This window comes from Heterocephalus glaber, unplaced genomic scaffold (assembly GCF_053883595.1).
Source record: "Heterocephalus glaber isolate CG9 unplaced genomic scaffold, H.glaber_assembly_v1.0 deba00001504, whole genome shotgun sequence".
Classification (NCBI taxonomy): domain Eukaryota; kingdom Metazoa; phylum Chordata; class Mammalia; order Rodentia; family Bathyergidae; genus Heterocephalus; species Heterocephalus glaber.
This window is the reverse complement of record NW_028258324.1, coordinates 19179901-19198660: the sequence shown is the minus strand read 5'-3', so window position 1 is coordinate 19198660 and position 18760 is coordinate 19179901. Positions and strand designations below refer to the sequence as shown.

The 18760-nt window shown below is 42.0% G+C and overlaps 1 protein-coding gene across 5 annotated transcripts in view; it reads right to left on the bottom strand.

The window, feature by feature from the left end:
• Positions 1-18760, bottom strand: part of LOC147825265 (uncharacterized) — a 43542-nt gene that overhangs the window by 9458 nt on the left and 15324 nt on the right. The window contains exon 3 of one of the 5 annotated variants that reach the window (XR_015440844.1): positions 6424-6602. The exons of the other annotated variants lie outside the window; for them this stretch is intronic. The gene's annotated coding sequence lies outside the window, so the exon portion shown is untranslated. The remainder of the gene's footprint in view (positions 1-6423; positions 6603-18760) is intronic. 5 annotated transcript variants of the gene reach the window in all.

Genomic DNA, 18760 nt, shown 5'->3' with positions numbered 1-18760 from the left:
GGCCATGATTTTGTTATAAAGTACGGACCCTAAAGAAATGAGCAAGAGTAGACCCAATAAGGGTCCCAGCAAAGGGAGGAGATAAGGGAGGAAACCATTGAGGGCAGTCCAGAGGGGATTTTGAGTGAATTTTTGTCGTCATCTGTTTAAATCTTCCTGAAGTTCGCGAATTTTTCCCCTGACGATCCCAGATTTGTTGGCATAAAAACAGCAATGTTCATTTAAGGCTAGACTGTGAATAAGAGAGTTAAGCTACCCTGATTAAGCTTTTGAAGATAACCAATGTGGACATGCTACAATAACATATTCAGAACTTAACCAATATGAACGTTTTGTAACAACATATTTAGTGCTTAAATATCAAGGACAACCAATACAATCAATTTATAACATATTTAGATAATATTCATTGTGATATGTCTCCCATAAGATTATATAATATAAAATTTACTAGGGGGTCCCTTTAATGAATTAAGACCAGAATAATCATTTTCTGGGTGGCCACTTCTATATTCATCAAAGGGAGTTCCCATCTATAATCGTTTTGACAAACAATTAAGAATATATATCTTTTTATTTTATAACTGTTAATTGTAATTTGATTGTTGCGTGTGGGTAACAATGCACGTCACTTTCATAAAATAAATTTCAGTGGTACTTTGATCAATTAACAACCTGGGAAGAAAAGCATGTCTTTAGTTTAATAATATTATCTATAAGTCAATTTAACAATAGGCGAATATCCTTTGAAGAGGAAGGAACATATTGAGCTCAACTGTACAAACACAAACAACAGACAATAGACAAACATATAAGACAGTGTGTAAAATTAGGGTGCACCCAAATATAACTAGCCAAATTGAATTATACTATACTCTTGATGATTATTAGATTGTAATTGTAGGTGCCATTGTTAACTGGTTAAGATTGGACAACGTCAGGTCATCGGCATCATCAGCACACCTATCAACTTGTTTTACTAGGCGTTCTGGGAGCCACCTGGCTGACTTCATTTCCTTGGAGTAAATACACACCGATCCTCAGCCCCAGATAAGTACAGGATCCGGCCCGTGCCATGAGTGGTCCAGGGGGTCTTTCCACATCACCGAGGCAAATTGTCGTTGCGTCTCTGGTTGCCAGAAACGATTGGCTGCAGATAAACCTTTGGCATCCAAATTTAAGAAGTTAAGAATAAATAGTGCATGTGATATCAGATTTCTAGGAGACCCCTTAGTAGGATACCATTCCCCCTTTTTTATTTTGTCTAAAGTAATTTTAAGTGTGAGATTAGCCCTTTCTATAATGCCTTGTCCCTGTGGATTATATGGGATTCCCGTTATATGTGTTATTGTAAATTGTTTGTAAAATTTGGAGAAGCCAGAGCTGATATAGCCAGGACCATTATCTGTTTTAATTTGTTGTGGGCAGCCAAGCACTGAGAAGGCAGTGAGGAGATGAGCAATGACGTGTTTAGTAGCTTCCCCAGATTGCAGGGTGGCAAATATGAATCCACTATATGTATTAATGTTGACATGTATATATTTAAGATTTCCAAATTTAGGGTAATGTGTGATGTCCATTTGCCATAGGGCATTTGGAATCAAGCCACGAGGATTAACTCCCAGATGAGGTGTAGGAAGGTGCAGAGTGCACGTAGGGCAGGCCTTAACAATTTGTCTAGCTTGTTCTCTAGTAAGCTTATACATAAGGCGAAGCGTGTGAGCATTAAGATGATGGAATTGGTGTGCCTTCTGTGCTTGGTCAATCGGACTGGGGGCATCAGTATTTATTGAATAGGCAAAAGCCTGAGGTCTTGTGGCTAGGTCTGCTAAGCGGTTGCCCTCTGCAAGTGGGCCGGGTAGGTTAGAGTGGGCTCGAAGGTGCCCAATGAAAAAGGATTTGGATCGTTTTCTGATTAGATCTTGTAATTGGAGGAAAAGACCACCAGTCTGAGAGGCAAGTTTGATCAGTCCACATGTTTCTAATAAGGGAACAGATTGGGCAATGTAAGCACTGTCAGTAAAGAGATTAAAAGCTCAGGCAGGAAATGCGGTAAAGACCGCTATGACTGCCTGGAGCTCGGTTAACTGGGCCGAAGAGTGGGCGGTTTGGAACTGGACAATGTTATCATCCCACACATAGGCAGCCATTCCAGTGGAAGAACCGTCTGTAAAAACGGGTAGAGCCTCTGGCAGAGGAAAGCAAGAAGTGATCTTCGGGAAAATGAAGTCATGTCTGTTGGCAAAGTCAATAAGTTTGCTGGGAGGATAGTGGTTGTCCAATAACCCTGAATAAGAAGCAAGAGCAATTGGGCAGGAATCGGTGGTTTGTATAAGCCAATCGACCTGGTCCTTAGGGTAGGGTTGGATAATGACATCAGGTTCTTTTCCAAAGTACATCTTTCCATGGTCTCTGCCCAAGATAACTAGGTCTGCAACTGCAACATAATAGGGGTAAAAGACCCGCTTAGGGGAAACTGGGAGATGAACCCACAAAAGGGGAGCGGTTTGCCAAAAGACAGCAGTGGGAGAGAGGGAGGTTTTGCAGATGATATACTGTAAAGGAGAGTTATAATCCATAAAATTAATTGTTTGATTTTGAATGGCTTGTTCCACTGTACTGATGGCTTTGCACCCCTCGGCAGTGAGCTGTCGAGGTGAAGTAGGGTGGTTATCACCTTGTAGGGTATCATAGAGAGGCTTCAGGTCATGTTTAGTGAGCTTTAAATAGGGCATAAGCCAATTAATGTCTCCTAGCAATTTTTGGAAGTCATTTAAAGTCTTAAGACCGTCCAGCCGCAAGGTAAGCTTTTGGGAGGAAATGTGACGTCCCTTCATCTGAAATCCAAGGTAGTTATAAGGGTCTTTTAGTTGAACCTTATCAGGGGCAATCTGGAGGCCATGAGATTCAAGTGCCCGTCGAAGGTCAGCATAACAAGCTAAAACCTCACTTCCTAATTGCCCCGCTACAAGGATATCATCCATGTAATGGATAATATACATTTGAGGCCAATTGTCTCGGGTGGATTGGAGTGCCGCGGCTACAAATGACTGGCACAGGGTGGGACTATTGGCCATGCCTTGGGGCAGAACCAGCCACTGAAAGCGCTGCATTGGGGTACAGAAATTGGTCGCTGGAAGGCTAAATGCGAAGCGTTTTTGATCAGCAGGATGTAAGGGAATGGTGAAAAAGCAATCCTTTAAATCAATAATAATCTTGTAATACCCAAGGGGAATGGCTACCGGCGAAGGGAGACCAGGTTGTAAAGCTCCCATGAGTACCATGGTTTTATTAACTGCTCTAAGATCTTGTAAGAGTCTCCATTTTTCCGACCGTTTTTTAATGACAAAAATGGGAGTATTCCAAGGGGAGTGGCTAGGAATAATATGGCCAGCATGAAGCTGTTCCTGCACCAACTGTTGAGCTGCTGACAATTTCTCCTTAGAGAGGGGCCACTGATCGACCCACACTGGATCATCTGAGAGCCAGGTAATCTTTTCAGCATGGGCCGCAGGAGTGTCAATGGCCCCTATGGAAAATGGCCTAGCCCTGCCCGAGGGGGCCGAGGGACAGGCTCAATGGGGTGAGTAAGGTTTGTAGGGTGTTTCCCCAGTCCCGTTCCTGGAATGTACCCATTTTTAAACATCTGCATAGTGACAATTTCATTGGGGCTGGAAATAATTATCCCCATTTGTGATAGTAAGTCTCTTCCCCATAGATTAATAGGTAACCCTGAAATGATATAAGGTTGAATGGTGCCCTGATTACCATCTTGGTCTCTCCAGGTCAGATCTTTGGCACTTTGTTTAGGATTTTCACTCTGACCTATACCCCCGAGATGGGTGAGGGTGTCTTTTAATGGCCATGCCTGAGGCCAATCCTCTCCCTTTATGATAGTTACATCGGCACCAGTGTCAACCAGCCCAGAAAATTGTCTCCCATCTAACCACAAGGTCACGAGAGGCTTTTGTGCTGAAAGTATCTCTGACCAGTAAACATCAGATGAGCCGAATCCCTGGCTGCCTCGGGCGTTGTTTAGAGCCTTATTAGAGGTAGAGAGAAGGGGAAGGAGTAGCAATTGAGCAAATCTTTGGCCTGATTGAATGGTATTAATAACTTTGGGAGAAGAAACCATAACTTTAATTTCCCCAGAGTAGTCATTATCTATCACTCCTGGGTAAACCAACAGCCCATTTATGGTACTACTGCTTCTGCCTATTACGAGGCCAAAAGTCTCTCTAGGTAAGGGTCCAAAGACTCCTGTGGCGAGGGCCTGGACTCCCATTTCTGGGGTCAATACTGTGTGGGTGGTGGCACTGAGGTCCAATCCGGCACTTCCTTTTGTGGCTCTGATGAGGTCTGAAATGGATTGCTGTTTATTGGAGCAAAATTGAGCGCCCCGTAAATTTGTTTGGAGTTGGGGGCCTGGGGCTGGCCCCCTTTCCCGTTTCCCGAATTCGAATCCTTAAGAGGGGGAAGGGGTCGGCCCTGGGCATCAGTTTTGGATCGGCACTCACTCGCCCAATGCCTCCCCCGATTACATCGGGGGCAGGGCCCGGGGGGCGGAGCATTGGGGCCCTGCATTTTAGTGGTCGGGCATTCTCTAGCAAAATGGCCGGTGGCCCCACACCGGAAACACTTATTGCCGACGTGGCGTTGCAAAAATTGTTTGACTGTGAAGCCTTGCATGGCGGCCGCCATGGCAAGGCCCTGTTGGTAGGCGGCCCCAATCTCAGAACAAAGGCGAATGTAGCCGGAAAGGTCAGTTTTCTTTTTATAGGGGCGGATAGCGGCCTGACAGGCGGCATTGGCGTTCTCAAAAGCAAGCTGTTTAACAAAATCTGTCCCTGTCTCCGCGCTCCCAAAAATCCGGCCTGCCGCCGTGAGAAGGCGGTGGACAAAGTCCGCAAATGGCTCGTCTGGGCCCTGCCGAATGTTAGTGAGGGAGGCACTCACGTCTCCTTTGGAGGGGAGCTTTTTCCAGGCCCTAGTGGCGGCGGTCTGAATCTGGGCATATAACCCCGCATCAAATTGTATTTGTTGGTCGTTGGCGGCGTAGGCCCCCTCCCCAAGGAGCATGTCAAGCACCCATCCATTCCCCGCCTGAGCATTGCGCCTAGCAGTTTCTCGGCAATTTTTAACATATTTAGATTTCCATAATAAATAATCACCTCCTGTAAGGGTGGCGCGGGCCAGAGTCTGCCAATCAATTGGGGTGAGCCAATTTTCTGCCACCGATTCTAAAATAGCCATGGTGTAAGGTGCAGTGGCCCCATATTGAGCTGCAGCCGTTTTAAAATTTTTAATGACCTTAAAATCAAAACCACTGTGGTGTCTTCACGCCTGTCTCTGTGCGTCAGTAGTTTTAGTTACGGGAAAGGCTTCCGCATTTTTAAGTTTCAGGGATACTCCCGACCCGGATGGCACCCTAGGGGCCGCCCCTCTAACGGGGGGTCGTGGCTTAAGTTTGTCTTCTCTACGGACATTTTTATGGGCTTTGCCTGTTCTTAAGCCTTCAAGCTGGGTAATAAGTTCTTGGTGTTCCTTTTCTAACCTTATCTGTTCTTTTAGAAATTCTATTTTGTCCCGGAGTTCCTTTTGGGGATCAACAACAGGACATGCCAGAGTGGGAGTGTCGGGGCCTGAAGAGATATAAGGAGGGGGATATCCGGAGTCGCCCCACAATGCTCCCCCCGCGGGCTCCTCCGACCCGGAGCCCTCTTGGGGCGGATCTGGGGGCGGAGGCGGGCCACGATAGGCTTGAAGGGAGGGATATAGGGGCGGAACCTTCCGCGAGGGTGGGGCTGTCCTAGAGGCGGTGGCGGAAAGCAAGGAAGCAGGGGTTCGGCGAGGCCCTGCCCTACAGGGCTTGGCAGGGTTCGTGGCCGTTTGGGGTTGGTCCGAAGGGACGTCATGTCCGTCGGGGGCGGGATCGTCGTCACTGTCAAAGGACATCAAGTCCTCTTCTTTGTCTGACAAAGAAGTCGTGGTCTCAACGGGCCTGGGCCCCGGCGCCATATTGGCCCGGGAGACTGCGTCAGAATCACTGGCGGGTGTCAGCCCCTTACCATCTCGGAGAGCTACCTCCCCAGCCTGTATAGCCTGCGCCACCAGTGGATCCCTCGCTTTATGAGAAATAATATCATTAATCAAATTCCAATATGAGAACGCCGCAATAGGGACCTTCCCGGGTCCGCAAGTGGCATAATAATCCTGGAGAGCTTCCCCCACCTTTTTCCATCTCTGTTCGTCAATGGTTCCCTCAGCAGGGAACCAGGGACAGAGATCTTTAATATAATCAAAAAATCTTAACAACTGTTTGACTGTAACCTTTACCCCTCGTGCCTGTAATGTCTTCTTGAGACCTTGCACAAACAATTCGTGCTGACTAATGCCCTGTCCCATAATCGCTGCTCAACTTACCGAGGTGCAAAAAGACGGCAGGTCCACGTCAATTGCAAGCCTCTCCCGTGTCGAGTGTGCTCTTTGTTCCTCAATCTTAATCTTAGGGCCCCTGAGCAGCGTCCTTCACTGGATCCCCCGTTCTCTGGCCCCACGTTGGGCGCCACTTGTCCCGGCCCGCGGGTAAGTCAACGGAGACCCTAGAGGGGGAGCGAGGATGAGAGGGGACAGGGGACACGAGAGATGGAGACAAGACAGGTTTCTGATCAAGTCTCGTTTATTGCAGAAGCTGTTACAACATATATACCGTAGGGCTAGAGGGGAGGAGCAAGAGGAGGGTACTGGGGCTACTTCCTTGTTGCCGGGTAGATTTGCAGCAGGCCCGGATATGTCCATAAAAGGCACTCAAGAGTTCTAGCGGGGGGGCAAGGCCCCCCACATGAATGCATTCCCCACAAATAAATTATAAAAGTTTAACCTGATGGGTAGGCTAATCACTCTGAGTTGATCACTACTCATTATAGATATGCATTAAAACATAACATTGCATTTCATAAATATGTACAAATATTATGTATCAATAAAAATATTTAAATACTGTGGTTTGAACAAGTGTCCCCAAAAGTTCATGTGTTCAGGCTTGGTCCTCAAGATGGAGATATTGGAAGTGACAGAGCTTGTAAGATGTGGAGCCTAGGGGTGGTCTTCCAGATCTTGTGGATGTGCCCTTGAAGAGGATGGTGGGAGCTCAGTTTCAGCCTCTGCTTCCTGGCTCCTGATATAAGTAGCCTGCTCCACTACATAGTCCTCCCAGTGATAGCGATGCAAAGAGGAGAGAGAGCTCCTGGCAGGCATTGTGTGAGTAATGAGGTTGTTTATTTTCACCTGGGGTGCAGGCTGGCTGAGTCCATATGGGGAGTCAGCAGCCAGTGAATAAAGAACAAAGAGTTTAAAGGGAAGGGGAGGAGTTGCTGTCCTGAGGAATTTGGAGAGTGGAGATAGTGTGGCCATGGTCCTCAGATCAGGCAGCCATGCAGTTGTACTCAGACTTCCTGGAACTGAGGGGTTGGGACATGGTACTCTGCAATATTCTTTCCCTCCAACTCAAACATTTGAATATGGTGCTAACAGCCTTTCCTGCTGGGCTTACAGACCCTGCATGATGTGCTGCCCTCTCCAGAGGCCCAAAGCAATGGGACCACCTGATCTTCAACTGGAGCCTCCATAACTGTGTGCTAAATAAACCTTTTCTCTTTATACATTAATTGCTTCTGGTGCTTAAATTTTTTAGATACATAAAGTGTACTAACACAAAAGAAATGTTTTTTCTAGTGGCCAGAGGTGTAATTGGGTAGGAGAAGTCCAGGCAGAGGAAGCAGCATGAGCTCATTATATCAGCTGCATATAAAAGAAAACCTGATCCCACTGGCTTAAGCAAAAGTGAATTTATTGGAGAACTGAGTGACAAAAAGACCAAGAATAAACATGTCCATTCTACCTGGATTCAGAGCCTAAGCACTGCCTTCAGGCTTTGATTTCTCTTCCTCTGTCACCTATAATGAAATTGCTCTGGTAGATGAGAATGGTAATAGAAATTTTAACCCTACATATTCTCAGGTGTCCATTTCAGAGGAAAAGAGATTGCCACTCTTACAAAATGTCTCATGGCATTCCAGGGGCTGTGCAGAGGCAGCAGTCAGATGAAGAAATGACCATGGCTGAAAGCACGAAGCTCTCATTAACTGTAGCCTGAGTCATTACTCTCACACAGAGACAGGGTAGAGCCATCCTACTAGGACAACCTAGACTAAGAGTATAGGACAACGTGGACATTGTTCTCACAAAAAAAGAGGAGCTGGGCCAGGGATTTAGCTCAGTGGTGCCACTGCCTGCCTCGCAAGCACAAGGTCCTGAGTTCGATCCCCAGTACCAAAAAAAAAAGAGGAGCTGACAACAAAACCTCATTTCAGCATTAGAACTGCTATGCCTGAGAGTCTGAAGCAGTTCAAGACCACACAGCTCCAAATGACTTGGCAACTCTCCATGTCTGAGAGGACCGATTTCTGCTCATCTCATCTATAAGCAGCCTATGTTGAGTCTACAGGAAGGTTTTCACTTCATTCCCATGAGAGGCCTGCAATCTTGAGTGGCTCTGTGGGTCTCAAATGTCCTGGCTTACCTACAGATCCCAACATGAGACCTGCATTCTCACTTCTCCTACTCTGCCATCAGCTCCTCTCTTCTCTACCACCATGTTTACCAAGGCCATGCTACAAGCAGTGCTGCCCCAGTTCTCCATGTCTTACCACACTTTATTGAAATCTCCTGGTTAGAGGAGCACCCACAGTCTTCATCTTCCAGGAGCCAAGCTTCAGGTTTGCTCAGGGGCCCACTCTTGTGCTGCAGAGCCTTCTTTCTACCTAATTATTGCAGATCATGCTCAATGCTAAGACCTATTCATTCTCTTCTTTTTCTGGAACTTTCTGACTTATATACAGCTTCATATATCCTCTTAGCCTTTCCTAAACAGATGAGAGCATATAATATATATCTCTTATCTGTCTATCTATCTAGCCACAGAGTCTGCCAAAATATATATATACATACTTCAGGAAAAGAAAAACTTGTATAATATTTTATTTTATTTTTTTATTTTATTTATTTTTTTTTTGGTACCAGGGATCGAACTCGGGTCCTTGTGCTTGCACAGCAGGTGCTGGAACCACTGAGCTAAATCCCCGGCCCTACTCATTAATTCTTGACAATGATTATTTAATGACTCAATTGTTTTTCTTTAAGATACCATTTCTGATTAGATATTTACCATAGTAAAATTAAAATATAGCTAAATTTCTGTAAAAGGGTTGTGACACAGTCTTCATATCAGAAAAAAATGATCTATTTCTAGGCCCTATATAATATTTTAATATTAAATTTATTGAGATGTCATGAGATTAATACAAGTTATCTTTGGCAGCTACAATTACAAGAGGTGGTCTAAGTGGTGGCCATTAGCTTTCAGGCATTTATTCATATGGTAAATGTCTGCTTGCATAAACTCGGTCCTTGAGACTGTTGTGCATGCATTTTCAATTTGTACTCTAAGGGCCGGCAGTGTAGTGGGTTTTATGCAATATATGACATCCTCTAGGGTCCCCCATATGAGAGTAACACTATCTGTTGAAAAAATATCATGCTATTTTTCTTTTCCTGCACTGTGCATACATTTTTTGGCAGACTCTGTATATATCATATAATATCTAAATACTTATACATATATATGTGTGTGCATGTGTTTCTTTTCAATGCATTACAAACCTTACTAGTATTAAATGACAAATATACATACTTTGTAAAGTCACAATAAAAATACTACAAAGTACATAAAAATTTCAGAAGTCTCTAAGACAACCATTGAATAAGATGATTTATATTTCCTTTTTACTTTTCTGTAATTTACAAAATTAATCCATTCATTTATTTTAGTTCATTAATTAATTTACTATCTACAATGAACATGCATTGGTTTATAATTAAAAAAATAAGACAAAGCATAATTTTAACAAAGAACCAAACTTTCCATCATTCTCTGCTATTTATAATAGAAGGTCTAAATTCTTCAGCTGAGGCCCTATGTACTTTGGGGCCAAACTGTAGGTAATAAAATTTTCAATTTTCTTATTGAGATATAAATTACATGCAATAAAATATAACTACTTTGAGTGTACAGTTCAGTGGATTTGGACAAAAGTATACACCCATGTAACTTTGACCACAATTAAGATTTAGAACATTTCCATCACCCCAAATGCTCCTTCTTGCATCTTTACAATATATACTCACCCTCATTCCTGGTCCCAAGTAACTACTGATGTGCTTTCTGTCACTCCATATTAGTTTTTCCTTTGGAAAATTTCATATCAATGGAATCCTAGTGAGTATTCTTTTAGGCTTGGATTCTTTGCTCCACGTAATGTTTTTTAGGCTGATCAATATTCTTGCATATATTAGTTGTTCACTTCTTTTTGTTGCTGAATAGTTTACCATTGTATACGTATACCAAAGTTTATTTATCTACCCTCCTGTTGATGAGCTATTTTAACTTTTAGCTATTATGAATGAAGCTACCATAAGCAACTGTGTACATGTCTATGTAGACACGTTTTTAACTCTCTTGGGCAAATACATAAGGATGGGCTTGCTGAGTCAAAAGCTTCTGTTTAACAAACTGGGTAGATGGATATTTAATTTTAAAAAATGGAGTACTCACATGTCAACACTCTGAACCTTGGCTTCTTCATTAGCAAAATAGAATAAAATCCACCCTTTTACCACCTTATAATAATCAGAAATGAATAATACACATTAATACATCATACAGCACTAAACTGTGCAGTATGAAAAGGGAGCTATGGGGATTCTGAGGGACAAGAGATAAGTAAAAGTTGAAGGAATCAGAAGAGGTTCAGTGAAGAAGGAGCTGAGTTTTGGGTTGCTCAGTTAAATCTACATATGGTATGGATGGGTGGATGGATAGACAATCTGAAATTTTTCAGATTTTTGTTTTTGGGGGGGGTTATTTTTGGTACCAAGGATCAAACTTGGGGCCTTGCACTTGTGAGGCAGGTGGTGGAACCACTGAGCTAAATCTCTGGCCCTTTTTCAGGTTATTTATTTCTCAGCTTCCTTATTGTTGATTTTCCCTACTGTACTGGGACATATACTTCACAAGTGCAAGCACTTTATCTTATTTACAACCTTATCCGGTGTGCCTACTGTAGCTGTTGGTACACAGTAAGAACTCAACTAGTATTTGATGAATGAATAGATGAGATCTTCCCTTGGCGAACGGGAAAAGAAGGGAAATGTATCAACCCACCACCACTGAATTGCCTGAGTAATTACCCAAAATAAACTAAGACAATTTGAAGTGATTCCGTTTAGGTTTAATTGGCAAAGCAAGCCTTTCTGCTATTTGGAACTTGAGAGAGAGAGTGTAACTTCAGCTCTGAGGGAATAAAATTCCATTTTGTGACACCTAGACCTTTAAGATTCATGTATGCTATTGAATTGACTAAAAGAATGACTGTTCATTTGCTAATGTAAAGATTAGTCAAATAAATTAACTAAATCAGCCATTTAATGAGCAGTCTCTAATACCATATTTGTGGCTCTTGGACATGCAGGATGTAGTTAGTGTAATTGAATTTTTAAATTTATACTTCATTTTATTTGACATAAATTTTATTTAAATAGCCACATAAGGCAAATGGCTACTATATTGGAGAGCACAGCTTTAGATAATTAGCCAAATTATACTAAATGTCATAATTTACTGTTTCTTAGAACATTATGAAAAGATTATTAGATATGTTTCAAAATTAATTATAATATGGAGCTAGTATTTTGGAGGGGTGGAGATACATCTCCAGGAAAAACAGAGAACAACAATTAAAGAGGATCTGATCGCTCTTTTGGCTACTATTGCAAATAATATTCTTGAATTTCCTCTTTCGGAAGCAAAGAAGAAAGTTTCTCTTTTTTCTCTAGTGTTTTTTTGCAAAGATTAAAAAAAGAAATTCCAATCACCAGATCTTTATCTAAAATACCACCCACTTGGACACTTACTCTTTTCTTTTTGGTGACCTGTAAAGTTCAGTTGATTGTTGATTTGCTATTTCCCAATTTTTTTGATGGTAATAATTTGAAGGTAGAGAGTTGCTTGCTTGTTATGTTGTGGCTGAAATATTTAATCTGCCTAAGTTTTTTGACCTACTAGAGTTATCTAACAGCAATTTCTTTTTTGGCACCAGGGATCAAACTTGAGACCTTTTTTTTTTTTTTTTGAGGCAGGCAGCCAAACCACTAAGCTAAATCCCTGGCCCTAGAGTTATCTTTAATGAGGTGGTGTTATAGCTTGTATTTAAATGTCCCTCAAAGCCTCATGTGGGCATAGGTGGGAGTTTTGGATCTAGGGTGTGTGGTGCTGGGATTAAATTGTATGATGCTGGGATTAAGGATGCTACACCCTGGATGTGGGTATCAGACCAAAGGGCAGGTGGCCTGGATGTAATATAAAGGGAGAGATGGAAGGCGGGGCTGCTGCTGCTGCTGCTGTTTCTTCACTACTTGGCTGCATTGCTACCTTCTCCCTGCTACAAACTGTTTCTCCTCCACAATGTCCCTCTGCCATATCACCCTGCCTTGGAGCCAGCCAACAAAAACTGAAACCTCTGCAACTATGGACTCCTTTCCTCCTTAAACTTTGGGTGTCAGGTTTTTTGTCTCAGCAGCAAGAAAAGTAAGTAAGACAGATGGCAACCTGGAGAAGGATGCAGCTGGATTATAATTGTTCTGGAGATGATCACTTGGCTTTGTGGTTTTTATTTTTAAATTGATTTTCTTGCTTGGTGATATGGTCTGAATGTTCGTGTCTCCTTCAAAATTCATATGTAAAAATATTCATCCCCAAGTTGTTAGTATTAGGAGGTAGGCCCTTAGGAAGTGACTAGATCGTGAGAATGGAGCCTCAGGAGTAAGATTAGTGCCCAGAAAACTGCCTTGCACCTTCTATGATGTGAGGAAGTGAGAAGGTGAGAAGGTGTCAGCTATGAGAATGGACACCTACCAGATACAGAATCTCCTAACACCTTGATCTTGGACTTCCTAGCTTCTAGAACTGTAAGAATAAATGTTTATTGCTTATAGCCATCATGGTCTGTAGTATTTTTGTTATAGAAGTACAAACAGGCTGAGATGCTTGGTCTTTCTTCTTCCTCCACTACAAGTCTTTAGTTGTTGTTGGTAATGTAGGGGGGTGTTGAGTCTTTGTCTGTTTTCTGTTTCTTTAAGAATACAGGAAACATAATCAAAGGTACTCCTAGGTTTTTACATCCAAGAAGGATGTGAGATGAATATCTAGAGGAAGTAAGTGATTCAAGATGCCTGCTCTGTGTCTAATCCTGTACCTGCCTTCTGGTAGGTGTCTGCTGTGTGACAAGAATGAAAAAAGGATTTGAAGCTTTAGGCACCCTGAGACATGCACCATTACAAACAGCCCCACATACACTTTCAATAAAGTATTCAAAGCACATAACACAGTGGTTCCCTTGATAAAACTGGGACGCATACTGGTATGTGGTGGTGGGAGTGCTGTAAAGTTCTGACATCTGCAGTCTTTGCATGGTGGCATCAATGAAGTGCCTCTTCCACTCCTATCCTCCTCCCACTTATACTAAGGTCTTGAAAATAAAGTTCCCTCTGAGGAGAAAACCCTAAATCCATCCATGCGGCAGCCATGGGAGTGCAGCACATAGGTCTCCCTCTGAGAGGAAATCTGCATAAGGACTGTGGCTAGCTGGCCGCCTCTGTGGCATCATATGTACCCAGGCTGCTCTCAACCAATGACTGATTGAAGCAGAAGTACAGGGGCCAGGCAATCCCTACCCAACCCAGGTCTCCTCTGCAGAGCAGTTCTATGGTCTAAAGCTCTTTCAATCCTCTCTTTCCTCTTTCCCTAACTTCTCTCACAGTGGTCAGACCTGCTTGCAGTCTGAGACTCCCCACCTACTCATGGTTGCTCTTTCCTTTAACTCCCTTGGGATTTCCCCCACTATATTGTAAGCAAGAGGTCAAGAATGATCTTTAAAAATTAGGATTTTTAAAAAGAGATATGCTGCTTCCTCAACTTCCTCATGCTGAGAACATAAAGCATCACCCCCTCTTCTCAGCTCAGGTGGACAGAGAAGTAATACTTCTTTCAGAAAAATATCCAATCCATGTGAAAAAGCATAGGCAGATTCTGATCCTAGAAGGCTGAGGTCCTGCTAATTTATTTGTTTGTTTGGTTGGTTTTTTGGTACTGGGGATTGAACTCAGGTCCTTGTGCTTGTGCAGCAGGCAGCAAAACCACTGAACTAAATCCCCAGCCTGGTCCTGCTAATTTAGACAAGGGAGAAAGGGAGCAGAGAATGGCTGTGTATGACACAGTGCAGGAATTTCCTTATCTAGTGTGTCCCCCCCATTATGGCTTGTCTAGATGTCCTCCTAAAGCCTTATGCAGTCATAGGTGGGGCTCTTTCAGAGGTGGCTGAATCTAGAGTGTGTGGTTGATTTATGGTGCAATGCTAAGATTAAAGGTGCTAGGATTAAGGGTGCATGATTACTAAATCAGTCCACTGATCAATTTAACACTGCCCTAATCCCAGTAGCCTAGATAGAATATAAAAGGAGCCAAAAAAACTGCTAAGGTCCCTTGCTTGCTTTGCTACCTTCTGCCCACAATGAATTGTTTCTTCTCTGTGATGCTTGTCTGCTATGCCTCCCTGCCTTGGAGCCAAGTGACTATGGACTGAAACCTCTACAAACTGTGAGCCAAATAAACTTTTCCTCCTTTAACTTTGGATGTTCGGTATTTTTGTCTCAGAAATGAGAAAAGTAACTAAGACACCCCCTCTTCCTCACAGTAAAGGCCCTTGCACACCTGAACATGGGGAGATAGAGATTTAAGGCAATAAAAGGCCCATCTGTCTGCTTTAGAGCTAGGTTTGAATAAGCGCTTTTCTTTTTTCTTTTGTGTTTGTTTGTTTTTTGAAACAGAGTTTCACTATAGTTCAGGCTTGCCTTGAAGTCACTGTGTAGTCCAGGTTAGCCTCGAACTGGTGACAATCCTCCTGCCTTAGCCTCTCAAGTGTTGGGATTACAGTTGTGTGCCACCACACCTGGCTCCATCTGTCCATCAAAGTAGTCTCCCATGTTTTTGGAAGACAGATAGAGAGCAGGGAACTTAACCTTTGGTAACAATATCTCTTGAACCTCTAATTCCATATTGGTGTCTGCTTCTCAGGGGGACCAGACCCACACCATCCAAAATGAATGAGATTAATTATTTGAAGAAATAACCATAAAGGACATTCCCTACAATGAGGGCAGGACTGAGTTCTGTTCCATCCAACACTGTGTCTCCAGGGCCCCTTGCAGCATTTGGTATAGAGGAGGCTCTCAATAACTTAGAGAAGGAAGACAGGTGAGAAGGGAAGGAAAGAGGAGGGGCAGAAAGAAGGAAAGACCTTTAGATTCACTGGGACCAGAAATCTAATCGAGTGTTAGTGAATGTTTAAAACACAAAACAAAACTGTAGCATTCGAAGGAAAACCATGTAGGCAAAAATGAGTAGTCAACTTGGAATTTAGGGAAGGGAGTTCCAAAGCATGAAAATTTGTTAGTATGTCTCCAGCATTATCTGGGAGACAACATGCACCCCTGTTTACATATGCAAAAATGATTATATGTAGGTAATGGAGACCTCTGCAGTGGGTTCCAATCTCCCACTTGGTGCTATGACACAGGGTGAGAAGAAAATCTCTAAGACAGAATTAAAGAGACAGACACACAGAGATAGTTAAAAAGACAGATGCACAGAGAGCCAGCATGACCAGTGCTTATGCAGTCAGAGGCTTGAATAAGAAAAGGCCCTGAACACCCAGAGATATTGATATTTATTGGTGATATCTTAGATTGAAGTAAAGGAGCTACATGAAGGTACTTTGTGGATTTGCCATGGACACTTTGCTGATGCAGTCAAGGCTTGTAAAAGAAGAAACAAAGCATACTTGAGTTAGGAACAGAATAGACAAAATATAGGTTGTGGCTAATAACCACGTCATTTTAGTAAAGAAGGTTTTAACTTTGGGAAAAGCATTTGGGTGCGAGTCACCCCAATCTCAGCTGCTACATTATCTCACATTGAGCCTCACAGCCTCATAGGCTGTCTCTCTGGTCTCTGCTGTGACCATTGGCAGAGAGGTTGTGCTAACCTATATACCACCCGCAGTCCTCCTATGAGTCACATGGTCTTCAGTCAGACTCACTTCTTAAAATAAGCCAGTTGTGGGGTTAACTCTACAGCCTGCACTGCTTACAGCCTGCTTTGGGACAATCAATGGAGCAATCTGCTACATGTAAGGAGTAATATGTAAACTTTATTTATATATATATATATACATATACATATATATATTATGTTTTTCAAAATTCCCAGTGTCTACAAATAATACTTCCATATACCACAAAAGTACAAGAAAAATGAAACAACCCTAAAATTCTCCAGACACTGCCAATTGAAATATTACCAATTAAGAAAATAGGACAATTGCCAGCTCCAGGCACAGAGGCAGTGCTTCTGCTGCTAAGACTTCCCACTGCACAATTAGTCTTATACCCTGGGCTCCTGTCATCAGCATTCAGCCAGTAGCCCCCAGTTACAAAGCACCAATTGCAACATCCCTAAGAAAAGGCTCTGACTCAATGAAGAGCTATAAACCTATTAAATTCAATCAATCAGGGATAAGTCTCATACTGATTTTTAAAAGTCATAGCCATTTAATACCCACAATAAATACATGCTGATATTTGAGCATTTTGGCTTTATGTAGAATTTGCTGAGAATGATGCTCTCTTACATATATCTTCTTTTGCAATTGTCTTAGCAGAAAAATGTGTATTCAGGATTCTACTTGTTGCTTAGGAAAAATGAAATTTTTGTTGGCTATTATTTCAAAAGCCTTTGTAGGACTATAAGATATCAGAATTCTGAGAGCAAATGACTCAGGGCACATACTTCAAGCCAGTTTTATTAATATTGTGAACTTAGTACTATGTCCATAATCATGATTTTATATATGTATACTTATGAGTATTGTGAATATATATATTTGTAAATATAAATACAAGTTTGTAAATACAAACATATATATTTATAAATTTTGCAGTTAGTTCTCTTTCAGCCCAAAATTCTAAAGAATCTCTTTATGACTCCATCCCCTGGTTCTATTCCATTTGTTTGCATATAACATTTGACTTTCAGACAGTTATCTTACCTTTTCATAAATAATAACCCTTGGGCAATCCTGAAACATAGCAAACTATACTCAAATGAAAAATTCAAACTCTTCTATTCCAGGTGTTTAATGAGCCATGACTCTTAATCTCTTCCCTGAGTAACAATTAAAGAGTTATGTGAATTGAGGTAGTTGTTAACTGTGCCCATGATTAGAAGGGGGTTCTCTAAATGGCAGTTTAGAAAATAAATGAGTAAACTGGAAGTTACTCATGAATAGAACTAAGAGGAAAAGATCCACTATCATTCCTCTCAGGAAGTTATCATTCCAAGTGTCTCTTATTACCGTGATGTTGACACTAAAATCATTACCACTGATCTTCTTTATTGGTCCTTTCCAAAAGCAAAGAACCAGAAAGACTTGGAATTAAAACAAATTCTGCAAATTCCTAGAAACAATTTTGTCCTAGAAGAGACACTGGAAAAGAAGAATGAATAGGGCACTTGTGTTGTGTTTAAGGTGGTAAAAGTTATAGATGATTTTCTTTCTCATTTTTTATATTTTCCAGATTTTATATAATGAGCAGGTGTTCCTTTATAATCTTTGACATTTTTACTTTAAAGAATAAACAAATACACCTGTAATTCCAGCACTCTGGCAGGTTGAGGCAGGAGGATTGAAAGCTCAAGCCCAGCCTGGGCAACTTAGTTCTCAAATCCTTAAATTAGTCCTTAAATTTTGAGATCCTGCCTCAAAATTTAAAAATAAGCAGAGGATGAAGTCCAGTGCAAAGACTCCAGATTCAACCCTTAGTACCACAAAAAAAAAAAATCAAAACACGACACAACAAAAAAAGATGGTCTCCAAAGATGAGAGCCCACACAGTTTAAAGGAAAGTTTTAGTTTTTGTTCCTTGATAAGGGTTAGGACTAGGTTGCTGACACCAAACTCTTGCCCCAAGTTTCTAAAATCAGTGAGTAAGGAGGATACAGGAATGCCAAAATCATCTGGGGGAAGGGGATTTAGGCTAATAAACTCTGATACTCCAAATATTTCTTGCTCCAGACTCCTGGCTCCTTATCATCAGGCAGTTTTGATGGCTCCTCTTTGGGATTCTGGCCCATCCCTAATGTGGCCCTATTCCACTGCCTTCCTTGAAGAAAGGTGGCAGCTTGGCATGGTTCATGATCATGATTAATATTGAATCCTGGTGAGTTAGCTAGATGAGTTAGCCGCAAAATGTACTCAATTGGATAAATGTGTCAATCTATTGGATGAGATTATTTAAATATGGTGAGTAAATCTAGCAAATAAAAAGATATTTCTTACTTACAGTTGATACTAATCACTCTTACAGGCAAAGTTTCATCCTCACAAGTCAACATATAAAAAAATCCTGAAGAATTTTTGTTTAATTTGCTGTTCTTAATTGTACTCCTTACTTCATTGTCCTCATTACCATCAATGGCCCACACATGGAAGTTTTACCAGTTCACTCCACCCACCATCTCTATGCACTG